This window comes from Oikopleura dioica, chromosome YSR (assembly GCF_907165135.1).
Source record: "Oikopleura dioica chromosome YSR, OKI2018_I68_1.0, whole genome shotgun sequence".
In the NCBI taxonomy this organism is placed as follows: domain Eukaryota; kingdom Metazoa; phylum Chordata; class Appendicularia; order Copelata; family Oikopleuridae; genus Oikopleura; species Oikopleura dioica.
This window is the reverse complement of record NC_137295.1, coordinates 1,052,883-1,077,644: the sequence shown is the minus strand read 5'-3', so window position 1 is coordinate 1,077,644 and position 24,762 is coordinate 1,052,883. Positions and strand designations below refer to the sequence as shown.

General features: G+C 44.2%; 1 long non-coding RNA gene across 1 annotated transcript in view; it reads left to right on the top strand.

Annotated features, from left to right (window-relative positions):
• The window catches only part of LOC145710780 (uncharacterized), a 99,802-nt gene that overhangs the window by 52,890 nt on the left and 22,150 nt on the right, over positions 1–24,762 (top strand). The window contains exon 3 of the long non-coding RNA XR_014135079.1: positions 15,221–15,393. This is a non-coding gene — a long non-coding RNA (uncharacterized LOC145710780). The remainder of the gene's footprint in view (positions 1–15,220; positions 15,394–24,762) is intronic.

The window sequence follows — 24,762 nt, the reverse complement described above, 5'->3', positions numbered from 1 at the left end:
AAAATTTTCATCCTTTATTGGAGGAACGCACTTGATTTTTCAGGCTCGAACGAACCGGAAATAAGCTTTAATTAGGAAACAGAAAGTACAGAGTATCTTGCACTCGGCTTAGTGTGTCTCGTTGGGGCGTGGTTCAAAGGGCTTCATCGTGATCCGGTTGGGCATCGATCGATGCGCAAACCGTTGTCGTTTGATGAGGTTGAGGGTCTTCACGACGTCCCCGCGGAGCCGCTTGGCTTGGAAGGCAGTGCTTCGGAGATCGTTCTCGGGGTGAATGAGAGGCTTCATTTCCCACTGCTAAAATTAATTTAGTTTAAATTGTGCTAGATAAAAAAAGGGACAAAAGTAAGGGGTTACTTACCCAAGATTGCTTGCGCAAGATCGCGTGAACCCGGCGGACCATGGGAATGACTCGATTATCGAGCACCGACTGTAACTCGCGGGCCTTGTTGATACCGAAGGCTTCGAAGCACGGCTCCTCGGCTGTGTAGTTGTCGGAAGGGTGGTCTCTCTTGAAGTCCTTGAAGACCCCGATCGCTTTTTTGAGCTCCTTGAGCTCAGGCTTGAGTTTCTTCTGCCGCTCGGCAAGGGACATTCTAGCAAAATCGGAAGAAATTGATCAATTTCTCCCAGATCTCTTTCTGGTAAAAATTTCGAGGGAGCGGGCGCTTTTATACCGCGAGCGGGACAGCGCTACTCATGAGAAGGGAAAATCAAGCGCGCCGCCTCAAAGGGGCGATAAGCGATAAGCGACCTAAAAATAGTCTGGAAATCGCAAGGGAAGCAAATCGACGCCGCTACGCTCAAGACCTTCCTCGCTTCCATCACACCCTACAACTTCGAAAACGAAGAAGATATCCAACACTGGGCAAGGATTATCAGAGGGACATTTCGATCGAATTGTCCCTCGACCGTTTCCTTGGACCACATCGAACAGATCACGCTCGCATGGGCTCGTGGCCTCCAAGATCTAGGAAATTGGGGAAAGAAGCGATTGAGCTTCGAAGACATCTTCGGGAAAACTCTCAACTGAACTATGGGCAAGACCCAGTAATATTGAACACTTATACATTCCATTTACCTGCCAATAATTCAAATTCGCTCTGCGAACAATAATCTTTGATACGATGACTTCACCTTTCCCTTTAGAATGGTTAAGAAAATTAACTCAAGGGATAATCCGCTAAACTGGAACAAGTCGGAAAGCAGAGAAGATTGGCTAAAACACGCGTGGGACTCGTGGAGAGGAAAAGGGGCCGAAGATCGATCGATCTCCGGCTTCCTGGATACCTTCACGCTATACAACCCGTCTCGCCCAGTGCTATGGAAGACAATGGCCGCGTCGATGGAGCGATTCTGGGAAAAGATCGAGGGCCGGGCCCTGCTTCAAGACGAGAAACAGATAATCGCGAAGTGGGGATCAAGTCGGTCGAGGGCTCAATCGAACGAAGATCTCTACGAACCAACACAGGCCCCGGCTTTTGCACGCTCAGAAATGGTTCCATTCTGGGAAACGGCGTATAACTCAGGTCAGATAAATAAGAAAGTCGGGGCCGCAGTTTCTTATATTTGTTTCTGCACTGGCGCGAGAACTGGGGAAATAGTAAACCTGTTTATCGAAGACATCCGCTGGAAAGAAGATAGCGGCACAGTTTTCTTACAAATGCCTCTCAGATCTTCGAAAAGCAATTCCACAAAGGAGAGACGAGAGGTAATTACGCTCCCGATAACAGATAATTCTGAGATCGACATTAAAAGCTGGATCCTCGAGGCGATCGCCTCCAGGACCAAGGGCAAGCTATTCTCCTACTCTCACGGCAAGCGGAAGACAACAATGAATACGACAAAAATGAATTATTTCTACCACACAGTCTCGGAGTGCCTGGGTTGGGCAGTTTGCCCAACAGGGCACTCTATGAGGGTCTCCTTTGTGGTAGAGAGTCTCAAGAATGGGGTACCCGACCAGCACATCATAAATCTGTGTCGCTGGAAGAACGAGTTCATGCTCAACCAGTACAAGAATAACCAGCTCGAACACACGATACACGGCTCTGCCTTCAAAGTCATCTCTACAAACGAGAGAGCTCACGCAAAAATCACCCACGGCGAGAACTAGAGAAGGGATTCGATGGAAACAAGGAGGAGAAGCCGAAGGCGGGTCCCAGCTTAACGATCGTTAAGCTGGAATCAGTCGTGATTCCTCCAAAAGAAGAAGGAAAAGGAAAAGAGCTCGAGAAGCCCGTTTGCATGCCAATTCCCAGCTCAGCTGCGTCTAGGGAGGCGGAAGAGCGGCCCAGAAATTTGGGCTGCTATTCTGCCAAAAGATATTATAAAAACCCTAACAGTTTTTCGTTCAGACATGAGCCAGAACGAAGAGAATTCGCGAAGAGGGTTTATAACCCTTCCCATCTATAATAATAGATTGGGGTGGCATCCAGCAAGCGGCTCAAGCCCATTAGGAAAGTCTCAGACCACCGATATTAAGTCTAGTTTAGAAACAGTCAGAGACTCAAAAAGTTCTAATGCGCTTGGAAAGGGTAGAGGATACGATGGACTCGGAAGCGACAAAGCTCGTCACGAGCCTAATAACTCCACTAAGCCTAGCTGCTGTTTCCAACGCCCTGAAGCTGGCGTTCGCCGGCGATGAAGGGTTAAACTTCACCAAAACGATCAAGGAGTGGCTCGAAGAAGCTGCAGAGGACACCAAAAAGATCGGCGACTGGGGGAAAGATTTTGAGAACACCACGGACAATTTCACCACCGACTTGACAGCGTTCCGTAATTCGTGGTCGGCAATCGAGAAGCTACCAGTGGTACGAGTAACCGACGACATAAACACCTGGGAAAGTCTAGTGAGAAAGATAAACGGCCTCATCTGGGACGACTATATTTGCCAGGAAGAAATGGAATGTCGTCGAGAACGGATTATCTCCAGGGCAAAGGACCTCCACGAGCAGCTGGGAATCTCGATCGAGAATCTCAGCAAAACGTGGAAGTCCATCACCAGCTCCTTCCCTGACTCAGAGGATAAAAAGGGGAAAAGCTTTCTGATCAAGAGTAAGTCCTATTGTCACCAAAACAGGTTAATGACTTGTGTTAGACTCTACCTGGAGCAAAGTGGAACACGCGCTGAATGAGATTGACAAGAGCACGTGGACTGCACTAGCTTTCGTAAGAGGGAAAGGTCACAAAGCGATTCTTGTGATGCCGGTCCAGAAAGGTTGGGCCGTAGCGGAATTCAAATCCGGCAGAGCAGTCTGGAAGGTCTCGCTTCGGAAAAGTCTCCACCAAGCAATCGGAGATATGGAGGGCAACATCGCAAAACAGCAGCCACAGAAGAGGGACACGGCGATCGTCGTGTCCATCTTCAAAGATTCGGCCAGCGACTCCAGCGACAGCGACAGTGAGGTCAGCTTCAAAAGGCAGTCCTCTTCCTCGGACAGCGACAGTTTCGACAGACATTACGACCTCTCGACCGACAGTGAAGCAGAAAAGGATCTCCGAACTTGGGATAAGACAGGAGCGCTGGAGAGGATCCTCTCTAGCGACGGTGACAGCTCAACCTTGTCGGGACCAGCCGAAATGCCGATGACAAGCACTTCCCCCTGTGCCTTCTGCAGTTTAAAAGGTATTGCTTAGCACAAAATTAGTGAGTTCTAAAATCCTTGTAGCGGGTTCGATAAGGAAACGAGAGGCTCTTCCACTGGATCCAGCGGAAGAACCCGACATCAAAACAGAGAAACCTGACGATTATGAGATTTAACTCCTAAAAATGCCATACCAACAAGTCTGAATCTGTATATCAATGTATATTCTCCAAGGCTAATAAATCAATCCGAAATTAAAAATACAATTATGGACTATACTAACAAATCGATTTCCATTATTGTACTTTAGTCTATTACTATAAGAACAGTCGATAGTAAACATTGGAGTTTCTAGAATTAGGCCCCGGAGTAAGAAGAACCAATCTCAACAACAAGCGCCTGAGGATGAAAAGATCACGTGACCCAGTCTCTAGAATGTTGTTGGGAACGGGTATATAAGCGCAGGAAATTCAAAAACTCCTCAGACGGGAAATTTCCTACTTTGGGAAACCTGAATTTTTCCGACGCGAGTCCGGCGCGAGACCAATGGCCAGATCTGGCCAATGGACTCGCGGGACTACGCGGGCTAAATTACAGGTCCCAAAGTCGGAAATTTCACCAAACTGCATGGCGTCGAGCTCGGTAGCATACTGGTGGATCGCGTACTGGATGAAAATAGCAGTGCAGGTGAGGTTGAAAACGGTGAATAGGAGTAGAAGTAGTATTCGGGAGCAGTTCTCGCGGAGAAAGTTATTCATCATGGGAAGTGGTGAGTAGATCAGTTCGAATTGAAACTGGGATTCTGAATGATTTCCCAACGTCCTCGGCGAATAAATAGTCGAGAACGTTTTGCGCCAGAGAGTCCAGCTGATGCCGATGCGCATCAACGCGAGCTGGCAAACAGGCGGCGCCGCGGTAATATTCAGACAGCTGCACCAAGTACGCGGAAAGCAGCTCGCGAATACTATTACGAAAGTTGAAAGATGGGCTGCCAGAAGTAGGTCCGACAGAAGGCGGGAATGTAAGATTGATATGCATTTTCACCGGCGTCTTTGAAACATCAAGCGCGTAGCCTAAAATGGGGCGGTTTATAAAATAAGGTACTGAAAAATCACCGATGTGGACGAGTAAGTTTCGAATGTGCGGGAAAGGATGTTTGAGCGGATCAGACGAATAATAAAGATCGGCCCTGATCCGGACCAACTCGCGCGAAATGTGCAACTCCTTGGATGAAAATCGCTCAAGGAGATCTACCTCAAACTCAGGAAATAGCTCCGAAGGGATGGTCGCGTAAATATACCTAAAGAAGGGTCATTTCAGCCAAATGGACTCCACATACTCTGAAGGCCGGGATGGACTTCGATACAAGACGCGACGAGACAAGCCCTGAGCAGAGGCGCGAGACTCGCGGCTCTGGTGGAAAATCTTTTCCATGTTCTCGACTATGGTGGTGATTTCGCGTCGTGTACGTTTGGACACACGGTTCGGTGCTTCGTCAAAAGCGGTCGCGTCAGGAGTTTTGAATTCGATCTCCTCAGAAGCGTTCCCGGTGGTTGAGCGTGAAATGTATGGTGCCCCAGTTTCGACAGGAGTAGATGTATGAGGCGATGCATCATACAAAGAGCCTGACCCAATTTTCGGACGCGGAAGCTTGCGGGGCACATCGAACTCCATCGCGAGAGAGTCCTCGTAGTCGAGAGGTTCAATTTTAACTCTCGGCCCTTTAAATGAATTTAATAGTATGAAAAGCGCACCACAAGGCTCACCTTGGGTCAACAGATCCACATATTCGACGCGAGAAATTGCTGGATGTTTTCGAGTCGGAGACTGGGCGACAGTACAAGTGGTAGCATCAAGTCCAGCCTCAGACACCGTCCGTTTGTTAGTTGGCATAATCGCGGGATTGTTAATCGCGTCTCTCAGTCGGTTTAGATCCGCTCGAAAAGAGCGGTGAGTTGTCGAGTCCAATTGGAAGGCAGGAGAGCAGCTAAAACAAATATAAAAAACAGAAATTGGCTGTGATTCGCGGAAAATGAGCACGCAGAACGGTCGGTCACGGGAAAGTTTATTTGAAGAGAAATAGAGTAAACGAAGAAGGCCTAGTTGAAAACTAACTATTTCCAACCAATTTAACCGCGTAAACTTGGCCACAAGATCATCCTCCCCCCATTTAGAATGCAAAACGGTTTAACCGCGTTGAACGAACTTAAAATCTGGGAAAACCTCCCGCCGTCGGTCTTGGGCAAATGCTTCAAGTGCACTCACGAGCTCGATTTCGCGGGAAAGCCACGAATCCACGAGTGTGGTAGCTTCTTTTGTCGAGGATGCTGTCCCGAAAGGGAACCGTGTCCGGGCTGTAACGCGACCTTCAACAGTACGAATACGAAGATCGTGAACGCGGGACACGCCTCAGCGTCTGAGGTCATCATCGCCAGAATCAGAAAAGGGGTAGACGATCTAACCCAAGGTAAGTGGACGCGGTAAGAATGATAGTAATGAGTTTCAAAGTTCTGGCGATCCAGGAAAAAAGCAGAGCCGCGTACCATGATCTGGTCGCGGTCACGAACAATCGCCTGTTGGAGATCACTCGTCAATCGGGAGTTGGAATCTGCGGCTACAACTTTTACTTGCAGCGATCGCTGATGCCAACTTTCGCGATTGGCCATTCTCAGTATGGCCATATGATCTACAGGACGCGAGGACTGACTGAACCGGCCAGAAAAATTTCTTACCAGGATTTGACCGGACGCGAAAACGAGGAAGGTAACGCGGGAAACCAGAATCGGGGAACTGACGCGATTGAAGGTATGAAACGGCAGCCAGACGTCTAAAGAAACAACAATTTAGGAAAAATGAACATCTACGAAAAGTAATCAGCGCCAGAAATGCGGCGAGTCACCTAAAGTTGAGCCTCCGCGATCGTTACAGTCTGCCGAGTTCAAGATTTATTTTAAGCCCCGCCAAAAGCGGCGAATTACCAAAAATTTATTAAAATTATCGCTATTCAGACTCGTTTCCGCTGTCTAATGAACACTGACCGCCGCAATACGCGAAAAAAGGAAGAACCAAGCCCGAAGAACCGCGGAAATGAAAAGGAACGCGTTCGCAAGAGAAGCCGAAACGGTAATAGTCCCTCACTTTTATTTCTTGATTACAAGGAAAATAGCAAATTTATAAGATACTGTCGACAGTGAACAGTAAATAATATCGTTTTAAAAGATGAAGACGGCGAGTACACTTTCGCGCGTCCAACGAAACGATCGCGAATACCGTGGGGACAGTTAAGAGCAGCGGAATGGGCAAAGAAACACTTCGGCGCTAAGACAGGAAAGGACGAGCTGCGGACTTAAGCAATAGCACGGTATCGGCCAAAACCACCAAGCAAGCTTGGGATAGCGCGGTAGCGTTGCTGTTGTCGCTCAATATCGCGGTTGCCAGGCCATCGTAGACCGTGTTGCGCTCGACGCTCCAGTGGCGGTACATCCTGATCGAGCGAGTAAAAGGGACATCGATCCATGGAGGCCCCAGGGGCTAACAGGGAGGAGAGATGACGCGTGCCCAAGAAAGGCTCGATCGTGCCAAGAGGGAAGAGACGAGCCGGGCCTAGAGGTGTAATTTAGAAAATGGTTACAAACTCAAAGTTCATACCGGCTTTTGAAAAAGTATCGCGGGGAAAGTACTTCACTTCCTCGTTTCCGCGACGAACGCGAGTGACAAGCGGCTTGTAGATGCCTGCGTCATGGATGAACTGGAGCAGGAGCCTCCAAATGCCATGGTAGAGCGCGAATTCAGGGCTACCGTAAACGCCAATAAGGTAAAAGGCCCCGGCGACGTAGTAAGTATACTGCTCGTCCTAAAAACAGAAGTTGAGCCGCGAAAAGTGGACAAGAAGTCGAAATCAACGCCGAAAGACGCGCAAGAAATCGGCCTCGCGGGTGAAAAAAGTAAGTTATCTCGCCAATAAATGAATGGGATACGTTGTTGTTGTAGAAGTAGCAAGCCAGCATCTTGAGAAACAAGATGGAGGGGATAGGAAAGAGTTGAGCGCGATTACGTAGATTAAGTGAGAGGAGCTCTGAAATAATAAGTTAAAATAATAATTCAGGTTGTAAAATGGAACTCACTATAAGAGTTGTCATGATGGAATCGCGTAAACTCCCCGTGGTCGCGTCGCTGGAGCCCATCACCGGCAAAGATTTGGTCACCAAGAACGGCTTTAATCGCGGTAAGAATTATCGCCTGGGGCGACCCAGGGATATTCAGTTGATCTCGGTCGAAAAGTAGTTGAATGGGGACGCGGTTCATAGGCCAGTCAGGATTTCGATTGCAAGAAACGACGCGCTAAAAAGCAAATATTAAAATGATGCTTTAAGTTATAAAAGGATGCTTATTTAATCCATAAATTCGAAACTCACCCCATGCATGTACTGGCACCAGATCAGGAAAACAAGCCAGGGATTTCGCCCGCGAAAGGAATAGGCGGTAGATTCATCTGGGTGAGCCTCGGCGGTCTCTCGGGGCACTCCGGCTAATTCGAAAGAGCAGGGACCAGCGTGAACCCAATATTTGGTGAGAGCCACCACGGTCAAGGTCGCCCAGCGAGCAACCCTCTCCAAGAAGGCGCGGCGAAATTTGACTTTCGCGTCGTTGGTGACTTTAGGATCGCGAACTTGATACATCGCGGAGTCCATGGCAAAAACAAGGCCGTGAACATCTTGTTTGTTTGATCCTTTGTTGGGCAATCGGAAATCAACGGGGACAATGACATCGTTGGCCCCGACGCGGAATCGAAGACGGAGCCGAAGGCTCCCGCGCTGAATTTGTTCGTCTGAAACGCGGGCAAGCAAAATCTCATCGAGGGCTTTTCGGCCGACAATTTGGTCATGAATGCCGGCACGTCGGAAAACAATTCTGGCGCCTCGCCCTCCATGGTCAAATTCGAACTTGGAAAGAGCACTAGAATAAGCCCGCGGTTGCCCATTTCGAGTAGCTTTCGACTGAGCAATCAACTGGCGGACCGCGTCATTCCGGCCAATAGTAGCATCGGCGTACGTGTCGAAATTTCTAAAAACATAATTTTAGAAGCTGAAGAAGGAACAGAACAATGAACCGCGAATAGAAGAACTGGTCACTTTAAAAAATCTGGAAAATTTGGAATAGAACTTAAACGAAATTGTCAAAAAAAAAAAAATTTTTTTCTCTAGAATGGCAGGGGGCGATTCACCCCGCATGGATATGGTCAGGCCGGGGAGCTTTCTCGACATTAACGCGCACAAAAATCAAAATCAGCCGCGAAACATGTTCGGGAACGAAACGCGGTTGATGTCAGCCAGCCAATCGCGGGCCGCCATTCAAGCTGACATAGAAGATGCAAGCCGTGAAGCGGTAATAACGCTGCGAATCGGTGTCCGGCTAAATAAATTCATTGACGCGTTAAAAAACGTCAAGGAATTTAAAATCAACGAAACTGATAGAGAAGTTGCCGCGTTCTTGTCAAGTTTGGAAGCGACCGTAAAAAACGTGGCATCCGCGGAAGAAAGCGCGTTATTCCTCGAGGAAGAGGTAAAAATCAAGGAAGAAAAATAACTTACTTGAGGATTTCAGAGATGGAATAAGCAGTCCTCCGTTGGATTTCGACTGCTGACATTGCGCGCGTCTAGGTAAAACTAAAAATAATTTAGAAAAATAATAAACCAAAATTAAGAGACATCCTGACCGCGTGGCTAGAAGCGCCGAACCGCGTAAACATGTATTGCTCTCACCTCTATGTGGAAACTGATCCGTTCAGCCCCCGAAACAGTGGCTTCAAGATGCGTCTAGCTCGCGTTGAAGGAGGGACGGCTGGTTTAAAAAAGCTGATCTCTCAAACAATGGCTGAAGTTAGTCCTGATGACATTGTGGACCAAGCTTTATACTGCGGAAGACAGCTCTTGGGAGCCATCGCGCCGTCATGGGTAAGTGAACAGTTGCCACTATCAGCCGGCCGCGTCAGATGATAAAAATCAATCGACCGGCTCCCCGAAACAGTAATTCACGCGTGACAGGATTTTAAGATCGAACCCCCGCCAACTGGAACGACGGATGAGGATGAAATCGCGGAATGGGTGACCCGAGTCAACCATGAAGCGGTGAAAATGCGCGAAGGGGCTCTGAACTTTCTGGGTCAAATTGAAGGGATGAAATCCTGGTCTGTCGAAGAGACCATTACGTACCTGAAGAATTGGTCGGACAAGGCCAAACTGACCAACGTGTTCGCGCTGGACCACCAAGGCGAGGCACCGATAATAACGGTGCAAAATAACGGCGAACTGAGGGCGTTGGGAGTTAGATGGAACCAGGAAACAAACAACTACCTGGTGGAACGCGTTCGCAGACCGAATTGGTGCTACAATTGGCGAGTAATCACGGAGGGCCGAGACCTTGGCGAAACAAGCGGAGGATTCCGCCCGCCGAACGCGTACAAACGACCGGCCCCATCGCGACCTGGATACGGAAAACGCGGCCGAGGAGGACCGCGCCGCTAAAGGTATACACTTCGATAAAATGTGGGGGACGTAATGGTTGGTGTATATCGGAGCTACCAAAAGGTTCGCCCCGAGGAAGAGTACACCTACGCGGACCTCGTGTTGAGTACGACTCAGTGCTTTCGCGTTATTCGCGCTGAGCGTACCAAACTCGAGGTAGAGAAACGGAAGTCCTGTTAAGGGCAAGTAAGAGATTGCTCAGGCTAACAGGTCTTTAGGTTTATCCTGTTTTGGGACCGCAGCTTCCTCCAGCTTCTCCAACGTCGTCCAAGCCGCCGCTGTGATTGCCTGAGTCGTCACTGTGGTCGCACGCGTTTTATCTGAGAAGTTGGTTAACTGCTGTACAGAATAAACCAGTTTCGTAACGCCAGTTTTGGTCACGAGTGTGTTGATATAGCAGGTTTCGCAGGGGTAAATTACGTTATTATTCAAGAAGCAATAATAGAAAACTGAAAAGCCGGGACTGGCATCTGAGAAGCTAGAATTGAAGAAAGTGACGCCCGGATCGGATCTTAAGAAGCCGGGATTGACGCTGGAACGACCAGGATTGACTTCTGTAAAGCTAGGATCGAAGTTGTTGAAGCAAATATTGAAGTGGTTGAAGCCGGGATTGAGTGTGGAAAAGCCAATAAAATTTAGTTTAATAATCGATCAATTTATTTAAACTATATTATATGTAACTATATTATTATGATGATATTATATAATTGAAAGATTATTATAAAATAAGCGCCTTATTAAGAAAAAATAAGTTTTCAATTCATTAATCCCGTCAAAAAACCCGTTTATTTTAATTAACCTTATTCTTCATTTTATTTCCGAGTGAGGGCGCTTATTTCACGCCGCGCTCTGATTGGTGCGCGCTCGGCAAAGCTCTGATCTGCGGGGAGTGTGGTAGGTGTTGTACGTCTCAGAAAATACACGCCTCGCGCTAAATCTCGATCTGATGGGGCTTCAGATCGAGATTTTTCACCGCCGCAAAAGTGAGAGCGCAACGGTATTGTACGAATGCCCGAAAAATAAATAAAATTAAAACCGAACTTAAAATGGACACTTTTTCAAAGTTACATTTTGATCAGCGAACCCCTGATTGAGCCGTTTTACCTTAATAATGCTCGTATGATTCTCAAAATTGATTATCATTTCTGAGTGACCGGAGAATCAGGGCCGCCCACGCACTTTTCGCTCGTTCGGACAAATTTTGCATTGTAAAATGTCCAAACGACTGAATGACGGATGAGAGTCCGTCATTCAGGAATGATAATCGCGGTAGATATGTTAAACAACTGTTATAAACAAGCGTTTGGACCCTTTTTTCAAAAATATTTATAAAAGGGTTGAGAAATTATGAGGCTGCAAAGTTTGCAAAAATGCAAAATCACTCAAGTGTACTGCTGACGAAAAGAGTGAGAGTCAGCGGGGAGCAACTAACATGGGCTAAAGGGGGCTTTGATCAGGCTTTATATAGGCTCTATGATTGACGGCCTAGGGACTGTAGCTAAACTAGAACACTTCACCCTTCCCCCAATTTGGGTTGGTAAATTTTGATGTATAAATCACAGGAGAATGAGAAGAAGCACACCTTTTGGTAACTAAAGGGATACACAATAGTAAGAAAAACAGTAGATATGTTTTTGAAAATAGAAAAATGCACAGGGGTAAAAAGTTTCGTTTTTTTTTTTTGCAAGGAGAGCTGGACATCAGGGGAGGTTTTGACGGCGTCGATGATGTACAGTTGTTAGTCGAGAGCTAAAAGGGATAAAGTTGAAGTTGAGAAATTTTGATTCGCTTCGCTTTTGTTTAAATTTTTGAAAAATTTTCGCTTTCGCTTTTCATTTTTGGAATTTGTGGTCATATTTTGTCCCCCGACTTTCTCAGAAATGTCCACATAATAATTTTTCTTCTTTTTCGAGAAGTTTTATTTCTTGACTTTTTCTCTTCCTTTGCGTTTTCTGAGCGTTTTTGATCGTCCTCTTCTTACTCCGTCAACTCAAGACCAAAAGAATGTTTCTGTGCCCTTCTTTCAGCCTTCAATCCGATCTTTCTTTATCAAGAAAAAGTGAGCTTTTTGGTCAGAATATATTGTAAATTGAAAAAAATTGACCAGCAGGAAAATGTCCACAAATTTGATGGCCACATATCCCATTAAAAACTATACCTGACTGGACTCGAAAATTTCTAATTTAAGAGGACTTTTTCTTAGCCCTTGTAATCTCGAAAGGCTTCTTAAGATGGAAAAAAACTGTATTTTATTCATTTGATGATGGCTGATTTGATGGAAGATCAAGAAGATTATGTCACATAATTTATGTGCTACTGTTATATGTGGATGATTTCATGTGTCTCACAACCGAGCAGAAGCTTAATAAAGTCTTAGATAAAATCTTTTTATAGCCTATAAGATTGACGAGAACAGAATTTCAGCAGATGAGGCGAAAGTTGAGCTATTGTTGCATATCAGAAGATTTTCATTGACTTGTTCGAAGTGAGAAAAGGCGATCGTCAGAATCTTTTGACGTCTTTGAATTTGACGTCTTTGGATGGTTTTTCTTTAAGGCTGGATGCAAGAAAAATCCCGGCTAAGACAATGGAGTATGTAGTTCAAGAAATAATGATTTGCAGGTCAGAGAAGAATAGCTACAGTTCTTAAAAACGAATCCGAATTGGTAAAGGATGCACTACTCACGCAATCACTTTGAGCAAGTCTAGAAATAAACAATAGAAAAAATGCGGGCGAAGAGTGCATAAGAGGACGTCTGATACTTTGAGGATTATTCAAAAAGAAATTTTGTGAATCTTGAACCGTGTCTATGACTGTATGCAATTTTGGAAATCATTAACTAAGCCTTTCTAATACAGACACTGACTAACAGATGATAGGTATCAGTTTGAGGACTTCTGATCATAGTTGGAAAAACACCCGAAAACCGCGTGCGGGTGCGTGCGCGAATTTTTCAAAATCCCAGTGCGCGTGCGTGCACGTGCGCAGAGATTTTCAGAACCCGCGTGCGGGTGCGTTCGCGCACGTGCGCGCATGTGCGAACCTGTTTGCGTCATAATTCTTTAGTCTTTTCAGCTAGAATTGAGCTAATTTCAATATATTTTCGTATAAACACTATTCAATATTGACTTTGTTTCTATAAAAACAAGTCAAGGGCTCTTTGAAAACAACAAAAAATTATTTTTCTTTTTTCAGATATTTGATAAAATTTTTGAGGAAGGCCAAAAACTCAAAATTCCGAAGAAAAAACCCTATTTTTCCAATTCGAACGCGTGCGCGCACATGCGCTTTTTTTATCCCCGGATGCGCGTGCGTGCGCGTGCGCAAAACACGCACGCACGCGCACGTTTTTCCAACTATGCTTCTGATACTTTAAAGGTCATTCTAAAAGAGATTTAGTTAGGGGGTGAACGGTGAAAAAAATTAAACCCTGTAAATGACTCTATGTTATCTCGGCAGGGGTCTGGATTCGCTTAGCGACTTCGCTCATGAGCGAAGCGAAGCAGAGCGAAGCGAATTCGCTTCGCTTCGCTTTCGCTTTTTGGAATTTCAATTCGCTTCGCTTCGCTTTCGCTTTTTAGCAAAAATTTAAGCGAAATTTCGCTCAAAAGAAATCGTTCTAAGAGTTGAATATTTTGTTATTTTTATTAGATTTAGCGAAAGCTTAAGTGGAAATTTTGCTTATTGACATAAGCTTCCACTTTTTAGAGCTTTACTGAGATCATTTTAATGTTTTCAAAGTAGCCAATACTGACAAAATTATATTGTACGAATGCCCGAAAAATAAATAAAATTAAAACCGAACTTAAAATGGACACTTTTTCAAAGTTACATTTTTTCGGAAAATTTTCGCTTTTTTCGCTTTTTGAAAAATTTTTCGCTTCGCTTCGCTTTCGCTTTCGAAATTTTAATTCGCTTCGCTTCGCTTTCGCCTTAAATTTTTGAAAAATTTTCGCTTTCGCTTTTCATTTTTGGCCAAAATCCAGACCCCTGATCTCGGAGGTCATTGACGGTTTCTTATACAGACATTACCTTACAGATCAAAGGTATTGGTAAGGTTCCAGTAGCAGGACTTCCGATGACTTCAGCATAATTCAAAAAGACATTTTGTGACATTTGAACGACTAGAAAGTACATATATATTGCTGAAGGTCATTCAAGACCTCTTTATGATACATATAGAGACCAACAGATCCTTTGATATCAGACTCTCATGAATATCAGTGACGATACCCATACATACGAGCAAAAATTTGGAATTTAAACATCTCTTTTAATTTATTTATAAATGAATAAATACCTGTGTTATCCATATAAAAGGGGAATTGTCACAAAACACCCTTCCATAAAAATAGTACATGAGTTTTTAATCTCTTTTCTGTTCATTGCCTGTATAATTTGATTATAAGAATTATAATTGATATTTTGTCATCAAATATATCATTCGCCTTGAATATATAGCGAATTTAATTTTTAAGCAACTATGTCAAATTCAAGTCTCAATTTTTGGAAACATGCCCTTGAATGAGACCCGAACATCGAATCTCAGCAATTTTTGGTTTATTAAGGTTTTTGAGCACCGCGAATCCACTGAAACTGGTTTCAAAAAATCGGAGATCAAAAAATATTTTTAGCCGACCCTATTCTAGACTAATTCTAAGCAAATTCTAGCAACAATTGACCCATTTCTCAGTACCCGGCCCTTAGCACGTCTTTATTCTAGAGTCTCCTATTTACAGCATTTTTCGTAAGAATTCAGCTGGGAGAAAAGAGTCTCCCAGTGACTGCGCTTTGTAAAAGTGTGAGCTAGGAGACCAAGTCTCCTATCGACCGCATATCACCTATTTACTGTAAGAAAATTACGAGGTTACCTTTTGGCACTCTTTATTTACAGGCAAAAGTATGTTAAATCAGCCCTTGTCACGTGAATAAAGAGGTTAAAATGCGCTTTTTGGACTTTCTTGTAATGAAATAAAATGATCCTTCGATAAAAATGGACCTTTTAGTTGGGTTATGTTTTAGATTCAAAAAATTTTCCGAATTTTTTACTGTGCACACCCTAAGCATAGTTGAAATCGGTTACTGACACGTTGATCATTTTCATAAAGGAAAAATTAATTCTTAAAAACTTATGGAAACTGTTATGGGGCGGCTAGTGGAACTCAAGCACGAGATTGTCAACCAAGACTTGAAATACCTTCAGTCTTATGGGGACTTGTTAGCAGATCTGAAAATCACTCCAACTGATTTTATTCTATCGATTCCTGCTCACATATCACATGTAATTGAATAAAACGATTGCAAGTTTTGCGGTCTAGAAATTAATCGAAAAAATAGGCTGGCTTCAATTTTTATCAATGAGGTCTTTTTGAAAGCTCCGAGCACAAAAACATCATTGTAGTCTTGGCTTTCTCTGAAACAGGATATTTTAGATTCATGGGCCCATAAAGTGAATCATACTTTCAAGCAATGCTAAAATCGCCGAGATCAATTTTTCAAGAAATTATTTTGAATCAAAAATTTTTATGTTAAAATAAATTTACTCTAAATAACCTTCTGTCAAAATTACGATCAAATTTTGAAATTCAATACGCAAAAACAGTGAAACCCTAACTTAAGGCCAAGCAACTTAAGGGATCCCCCCCCCGTTTTGGCCATTTTCAACTGGAAAGGCAGCCGATTCCGGTTGATGAATTGGGGCGTATAATAGCTCTACGGATAGCCTAGGTGCTATCCGCTATTCTCTAGTACAGAGAAGTTCTTTGCTCAAGGCAAACCTTCCACTAGGAGGCGTCAAAGTTCGAAAATTTCGAAAAAGGCCATTTTAGGCCATTTTTGACTCGAAATTAAGCCGATTCGGGCTTAGATAAACACGATCTGAAAACAGATTCAGATACAATGAAGCCTTATCTTTAATCTCTAGAACAGAGAACTTATTTAGTCGAGTAATAGAAAAATGTCTTTAAGAACATTTTTTGGTAGGTTCATTTCTCCACCAATTTTTAATCAATTAAAGGTGATGCTGACCCTTTCGACGGCATTTCGCGTGAAACGTTGACCTACTCGAGCAACAGTTTCATCGCAAGCCAGCTATCGTACCTCGGGAGGCAACTTCAGTTGGGTGAGCGCCGCACCATCTTCGAGGACGAAGATCTGATTCTTCTTTCTCGAAGATTGTATGGCGATCTACCCATTCAAATCGTGACGATCCTGTCAGACGTATTGCATGGCTGCTCATGTCGATTTTCCAAATCAGTGGAAAAGCAGTACAGATGTACAGGTTCACCCTTGAGGGCACAGTTCGTGATCGTCAACTTGTCATACCATTACTCAAAACGAAGCTGATTAGCGACATGAGTAGCTCAAGGTCCGTCACTATATCCAATTATGTACGACTTTTCTCTATTCGTAGATTCAAATCGGTGAATATCGGCTTCCATTTCGTCGAACGGTACCAAGAATTCGCCCTCGTCACTGACGAGTCGTCAGCATTGCATGTGCACCGATTAGCTTCTTTCTTTATCTATTTTCATCCATGAAAGCCATTTTAAGTGATGCCTCTTCTTCATCCAGCAACTCCACTCGAAGCAGCATGTCTTAGTCCATCATTTTGAATAAATAACTGTAGTCAGAATATTCTTCTTGAACTTGTTTGATTGTCAGTGGCTGAATGCCAATGCGCGGCACTGTGTCACCGGTCGCATCAGAGCGGAGTGTCGTTGATAAGGGAAAGATTGAGATGTTTGCAGCATGAGTGAAAAGTGATCTGTAGTCGAGCGAAAATCCGTAGTCGTTAGGTGTGTCAGTCCATTTGATCAATCAAGTTAGAGAATTGCGTCCAAAGTAACAGTGTTGAGCCTCGAACAATATTCTCGTTCTCAGCGTTGTAATGTAGTCGATTAGTGATCAACTCACTTCGTCCAAGGTGCCACTTGCTGTAAACGTCTTTGCAGACATGTTTCAAACATTTACAGCCAGTCGCTAGGGCAATGATAACGAGCACGAAAAATACAACACCAGCAACCGCTTTTGCAGTGGTTTCATGCTTACTGTCCAAGTTAAGCAGACCAGTTATGAAAGATTCTTTCTTAATAATGTCTTTCTCGTGCTGGTTTCACTTATCTTGTAGCCGCTCTATATTCTTGTTCATTATCGACATTTCTCTCATTCGAATATCTGATTCTGTCTTCTCGGATGGAATGTGATCTAGCTCAGATCTGACTGTATCAATTGTTGAATTTCCCTCATTGGGTGGTTCTTCCCGAGTGGCTCCGTCACAGTCGATGCTTGCACCGTCAACAGTTTGTAGTGTTGTTAACATTGCCGGGACAGTTTCTACCACGCGGCCAAGTTTGTTCCCGAAGTACGGTGAGATGCATCCAGACGATTGCTTGACCAAACTGCCAATCCTTGAGGCAAATTCTCACTGATACAGGATGGTCCTTTGTAATGAGAAGATCTGCTGAACAGTTAAGCTGATCGCGAATGTGCCAACAGACTGGAAAGACACTGTTAGTTCTCATTTACCGCCATTGATACTTCTCCAAAGTCGCAGATCGTGTATCGTCGATATATTTCCTCACGGCAGTCAACTTTAAACAGGTGTTTTTCGCTCATACCAATGTAGCTCGGTAGTGATGACAGTACTTGATGTGTTCCTTGATTCTTTGATTGGTAAGGAAACGCGAGTAATCGCTTTCCAACTAAACCATCAACATACTTCGGCACTTGAATTCGGATGTCAATCAGAATCTGATCATCTAGAATTCGTACACGTCTCATCGAACAGCTGAAGGAATCCAGTATTTCCGTCGAAGCGCATGCCTGCTCTTTTGTTGGATTTAGCGCCAGGCACGCATGTTTGAGCAACTTCCGATGAATTCCTCCAGGCAAGTTCCCTTGACTGCACTGTCGGACGGCGTCCTCAATTCTGTCTGGCAAATCAGAGTATCCGAGCCGGATTTCCAACAGTCGCAGCTCGTTTACGGACTCTTGATTTGCGAGGCATAATTGATCCTTTAACACGGAAATTTCGGAGTAAGTCGCCTTGATCGCAGTGTCCAGCTCAGATTCATTAATCATCTTGCGCGCCAGTTCCTGCATCTTCGCATCCTCAGTGGTTCCCAGGTTCCTGACCTCTGTGTTGATTGATCCAGGACCGAGGTGGTCCCCATGGCTCCAATATTTGAGCCATGAGAGGTCTCTGCGGCCACGTGAATGCCATTCATCAAAGCAGAATCTGGTTTGAGTGTCTTTCAGAGTCGTATCATTGTAGGCGCTGGCGACGTAGTTGATAATATCTGACGCGATAGAACGCTGGACTCCATACTTACAATCAAATTGACTGCAGCATGCCGCTGGTTCTTCACATTGCACGAGTTCTCCCATACCTTCATCCACCGGAGATCCATTTTTCACGCACACACCAGTATTCATGTCATTTTGTCGAACTCATTGACCCGGATAATATGCAATCGTTGGAGCAGGTGTCGGCGTGGTAGTCTTTGTCGTTGTGGTGGTCGACAGCAGAGTAGTTGTCTTAGTTGTCGTTTTGATCGTTGTACTCGAGCGTTTCGTCGATGTCGAACTTTTTCGGCAAAGTCGTCTTGGTTCCTTGAAGCAAGATATTTTCAACTGAGCTCTCAACCATATTTGAAGATTGTTGTCGACTACGAATTGAGTGTCTTGGTCGTCTGTCTCCCGGAAAATCCCTCTGACGCGCGTGATCTCTGTCAGTGATTGGATCTTGCGACGGTCGGGCTTGTCCTCTGGGCTCAAATACCAGTCTACTTCTCCTCGTGGGACTGAAGTTCAGTTTGTTTGTTGGTTGATTGTAACTGCATTGAGCGGCCTCAAGTCTAGGCACGCCCTCAGTTCCCCCGAAGCCTTCTTGACGATTACATATGAGGCACATATAATGTCGATATTGGATACCTTTTCAACCACATTCTGTGCTTCCAGCTCTTCAATGTGTTTTTGAAGATATTCTTTATGTGCACTCGCCACTGGGATCGGTTTCCGTGGTTGTGGCCTCGCGGTACTGGTGTTAATTCTGTAGGGATAATTGTATCGACAACCAGGCCGAATGTCTGACTCCGACCTGGAAAAGACTGAGTCATTGTTGCGAATAACATCCATAGCCATTTTTCTCAGCCTTATTGAGACCTGCCATGTCTAGGGTCCACACGCAAAGAGGCCAATTTTCGGGCGACACTTGGAATGTGTCCGAATGTCTCCGAAATTCGGAAAATAAACATGTTCAAGAGATTTTTTCGAAAATACGCAAAAATAAAAATAAGCTAAAAAATAATGTAAGATACTGTAAAAATGATTTTCTTTTGAAAATCCGCTAGAATGAAGCGCTCCGCGCAATTTGTGGTAGAAAACTCATTGATCGGGAGGTAACACTTTCATTTACACGCCTCCTATCGTCCGGGCAAAATTCGGATATTCGTAGTTTCTAGAACATTTTTGTTATTTTTGGAGACATTCGGAGACATTCTCAGGGCGCCCCCAATTTTCGGCTTTAGAGCCGAATATCTCGAAATTTATAATTACGCGTTCCAGTTTTTATTTGCTCATCGTAATAAGTGCATAAAAATCTACCCTCAGAAAAATTTTTGGTAGCCTAGGGGCATGCGGTCAAATTTCATGACCATATATGGAAGTTCGTTTTTCGCGTTTTTCTCTAGATTTTACAATTACGCGTTCCAGTTTTTTCATCTTTTCTTGACCATAATTTCAAGGGCTACATTTTTTATATTGGTGGTTTTTTCATAGAATCATGCGGTCACCGATTTTTCTTTGCGTGTGGGCCCTAGCCATGTCAAACTTTTCCATCTCCAACTTCGGTAGTGACATCTGCCTTCTCATATGAGGTGGGTTTTCGTGTTCGATTTCTTTACACTCGTGGTTCTGACGCTTGATCTTCTTTTAAGCTCGCAATGAGTCCTGGTTCCACGGCCACTTTTGCTGCAACAAAGAAAACAGTACTCTCATCCAAACGTAAAGACGTCGTGTGCGGATTTCTCAAGACCATTATGTCACCATGGAGTCTATGGTGAGTCCTATCAGGTTGATGCTATATCAGGCTGATTCATCAAGTTCTGTACTCACGGTCACCCGAGCTTCACCAAAAGGCTCTTCCACCGCTGTTTGATGTACTCGTATTGTCTCATCTGTGAGCAATCCCAGCCGATAAGCATAGTTGTTCCACCTGTTCTTCATGGTGCAGTACCTTTGGTCAAATTGTAGAATGAAGTCAGCCAAAACTGAGTACGAAGAATGAGTTCGAACGAAAGATTTGGTATAACATAGAGTTCGATTTCCGGTACAATGTTTGAACCTGATCTCGAATGATCAATCGCAAGTCGAACCACTCGATTGCTCTAAGCCGAGATCCGATTCGAAAATCCAATCAAGTCCAACTCCTTCTCCACAGTTTTTGCATCTTTTGCCAAAGGGTGATCTTCATGTATGGCGCCTATCATACTGCCTGTATCCAAGAGAGCTTCACAGTTGATTCCATAAGATTTTTCACCGTCCGGAGGCCTTGCTTTCACAAGGACCACCGGAAGCTTCGGCATTTTCTCCATAAGCGTTCTTAGTAGCAGTTAATTTTTCAGCATGCAAATCGTCGTAGTAAAGTCACTTATTGCGTCTTACGCGGGACTGATCCCGAGACTGGTTGCGCGATGAGTGTCTTGATGAACGTCTTGAGCCGTATCTCGAGCCCGAAGTACTTCGTGTCCGATAACTACAGTTATTTATGGAATTTGTTGACATTATTTGTCCCCTCGTTTTCTGAAAAATGTCCACAAATTTGATATAAAGTCCCAAAAAATGTCCCAACAATCTTCCTTAAATTTTTTGAGAAGGAAAAATTGCTGATTTTTTCAAAAAATAATAGGAAAAAGAACACAAAAAGGAAGCTTGGGACGTGAATCTTTACAAAAGTAGATTTTTGACGAAAAACAGCTCTTTGCATATAAGAAGATTTCGATTGACATACAGTTTTTATGGAATTTGTGGACATCAAATTTGTGGACTTTTTATAGATTTTAAGGGATTTTCTTGGGACACATTTAGACAGGGAGGGTATCAAATTTGTGGACATTTTATGTCAATCGAAATCTTCTTATATGCAAAGAGCTATTTTTCGTCAAAAATCTACTTTTGTAAAGATTTACGTCCCAAGCTTCCTTTTTGTGTTGTTTTTCCTATTATTTTTTGAAAAAATCAGCAATTTTTCCTTCTCAAAAAATTTAAGGAAGATTGTTGGGACATTTTTTTGGGACTTTATATCAAATTTGTGGACATTTTTCAGAAAACGAGGGGACAAATAATGTCCACAAATTCCATAAATAACTGTAAAATGTCCACAAATTTGATACCCTCCCTGTTTAAATGTGTCCCAAGAAAATCCCTTAAAATCTATAAAAAGTCCACAAATTTGATGTCCACAAATTCCATAAAAACTGTAAAGGCGAAATCCCGCGAGCGAGATCGGTCTTGTCTCCTCCTCGTGACTCTCGAGAATTGCTTCTCTCTCGTTTATCACGATCACTCTTCTGGTCTCCGTAGTTGTCTTTTCGATTCCTCGAAGCACTTTTGTCGTTCTCTCTGTTTGATTGCTTAGGATACGGAGTAGCTTGTCGGCGTGACCTACTCAGACTTCTCTTGTATCGCCCTCTTTGCTTTGGGCTCGCCATGCACTCATGTTTTGTATGACCTTTCATGCCACACCTGAAGCACTTAAGTGTCCTCGGATCTCGTTCTTCGTTGACTCTTATATTCGTCATGTACTGAGTTGTCTGTTCCATTGCCTCCGCCGCTTCATTTGCTAAGTTGCCAAGCATTGCAAATTCAACTCTCTTCGTATTCAGCCGAACATGTTCTGCCACTCTCGGCTGCTTCAACCCTCATAAAAGATGGATCAGATCCATCTGTCTGTCGTCATCATAGATCTCGGCTGGTCCTGGCGGAGACATGTCCCTTGCAAGGTAATACTCTCGAATGCACCTCATAAAGAAGCTCAGCGGTGACTCTGTTGAGCCCTGTTTGATGTTATCAAGATTTGCTCGCTGCTTCATTGCTGATCCTTCATGCGCTCTTCTCAAGTGAGCAACGAAAATGTCAACGTTATTTCTGCTTTGAGGCGTCAACTCACGAAAAATATCCATTCTGTCACTCTTCTCCAGTGCTGAGTAGATTATCTCATAGTCATTCATCGGCGTAACCATTCGAAACACATATAACTTGTCGATAAAGTCATTAAGATTGCTGATTCTCTGCGCATGAGATGAGCCCTTCTCCCAAGTCGGAGGTTTAATGGATGTTTTAAAGTAGGATTTTTCTTGCATTCTTCCAACTTCCCTTCTTGAAGCCACGTCTCCATACTCTCGCGGTCGCGACTCATCCCGGTATTCCTCACGTCGTCCCTTATAAGGCGCGTAACGTAGAGGACGGTGATTTCGATCCCGAGAGAGTGGTCTGTCGTCTATCCATATCGACTCACGTTCATTACTCCGCGCCTGATTACGGCCACCCGGTGAGTTTCGACATCAAGTTTGATGTGCCAGTTCGCAAGAGCGTCTTTCTCGACTCCGTCCACGTCGTTCCAGATCAAGATCCATCCTCACCTCAGCTTCACTCCTCATCGAAGCATTCAGACTCTTATTTTTATCCGATAGATCATTGAGGAAGCTAGTGATTTCTTAACGAGCCTTTTCACGATGTCTCTCGAATTGAACCCTGGTGTTTCTCCCGTCTTGCGGTTGACCACTAATTGCACCACTAATTGTGCCACTGATTGGTTGTTGCGTCGACACTGCGGTCGCGGTTCGCGCAGGGTCGCTCGTCTGTCCGACTCTCTGCGTCGTCGGTTCAACCGGAGTTGATTGCCCTACTGACGCAACACCAGGTGCTTTGCGGGTTGGAGTAATTTGACGTTTGATCTTCTGAATGAAGGTCTCTCCTCGTTCATCATTCTTCCTCCGTAGCTCTTCTTGGAGATCTCCGTTCCTTTCCAGCGTCTCTCGATATCTCTCCTTCAGGTTCCGATTTTCAGCTTCCAACTCTCGAGTTCTCTCAGTATCGTGACTCAATTCATCTTCTAGCTCTTGAACGACTTGACGTAAATTTGCAATATTTTCCTCATACATCGTTTGATTCTTAACCACCTCGAGCTGAATCTTCTCCAATGTAGCAGCCTGTTCCGCTTCGAAATTCTCAAAGAGGCACGTCACATCCATTTGTTGTTTTACCTCATGAGCCTTCTGTTTTTGATCTTCTAAGCACTTCTCTGCTTTGTACGCCAAATCATCCAAATCTTCTTTACTCACAAGTGTCACTTCAACAATTTTCTTCAATCGTATCATTTTCCTGAGGTTTTCATCAAGCTTATCCATGGCTTCTATGATTTTCGCCATTTCCGTCATTTGATCTGGGGCTTCAAGATAGTAGCAGGCAGACTTCGGGTACTTGTCCTTCGGTGCTGCAACGAGTCGATGTAGTTCCAGATCATAGAATTCCAACATTCCGGCAAGCAAACTTGTAGGAAACCGAATCGGGACTCTCGTTATTCCAGCATTGTCCTCATATTTGTTTTTCAGGAAGTTCAGAACATCTGTGTTGTTTTTCCTCTGAGAGTCGCCTCCTTGTCTCCGATTGCATCCAGAAGTTTCACATCAAGACTGGTTATTGAGTAGGTGTACCTCATGTTTCGCCACAGGCCAGTAGTACTGGTCTAGCAGTCTGGGGTTGCGAGTTCTTTACTTCAGTCACCAATTGTTGGAGTGACCTGCTTGTCTTTAACACAATCTCTTGGCTTACCGGACTAAATTTCAGCCATTTTTCTAGCTTATTTTAGCAGTAATATGGCCTATTTTTGGAAAGCCCAAGACCTGGGCTTTCATTTGGTACCCATATCGAGGGAGTTAGGTTATGCCCGCAAGGCAATTTTGAGGCCGGAAGTACAAAAATAGGCACTAGAACTCTTGCATCAAATTTTTCGATGCATTTAGGCGATCTAGAACATTCGACAGTCGGTTTGTTAGAAAGCTCAAACTCTGAGCTTTCTATAGAGCCCAAGAAATCTAGCTGCCAACGGGTTTATGAAAATCAATAATCAATTTTAATACCTATTTCCCCATTTTTGCCACTTTTTGTGGAATTGTCTTTAATTTTAGCGAAATTTTGGCACCAAAATTGGACGTCTAGCGCTCGCTGGAGGCCACAGACCGACTGGCAGCTAGATTTTTGGGCTCTATAGAAAGCTCAGAGCATGAGCTTTCTTATTACTTGACTGTCGAATGCTCTTGATCTCCTAAATGCATCGAAAAATTTTATGCAAGAGTTCTAGTGCCTATTTTTGTACTTCCGGCCTCAAAATTGCCTTGCGGGCATAACCTTACCCCCTCGATATGGGTACCAAATGAAAGCCCAGGTCTTGGGCTTTCCAAAAATAGGCCATATTACTGCTAAATTAAGCTAGAAAAAATGGCTGAAATTTAGTCCGGTAAGCCATTGTCAATCTCATTCGTTTTCAATTCTTGTTTATTGCAGAGTATGAAGTTGATGATATATCATGCACACAGGCTGTGTGACACAGCGGCCCCAGCAGAGGGCAGCAGAGTAGAAATCCCTATCA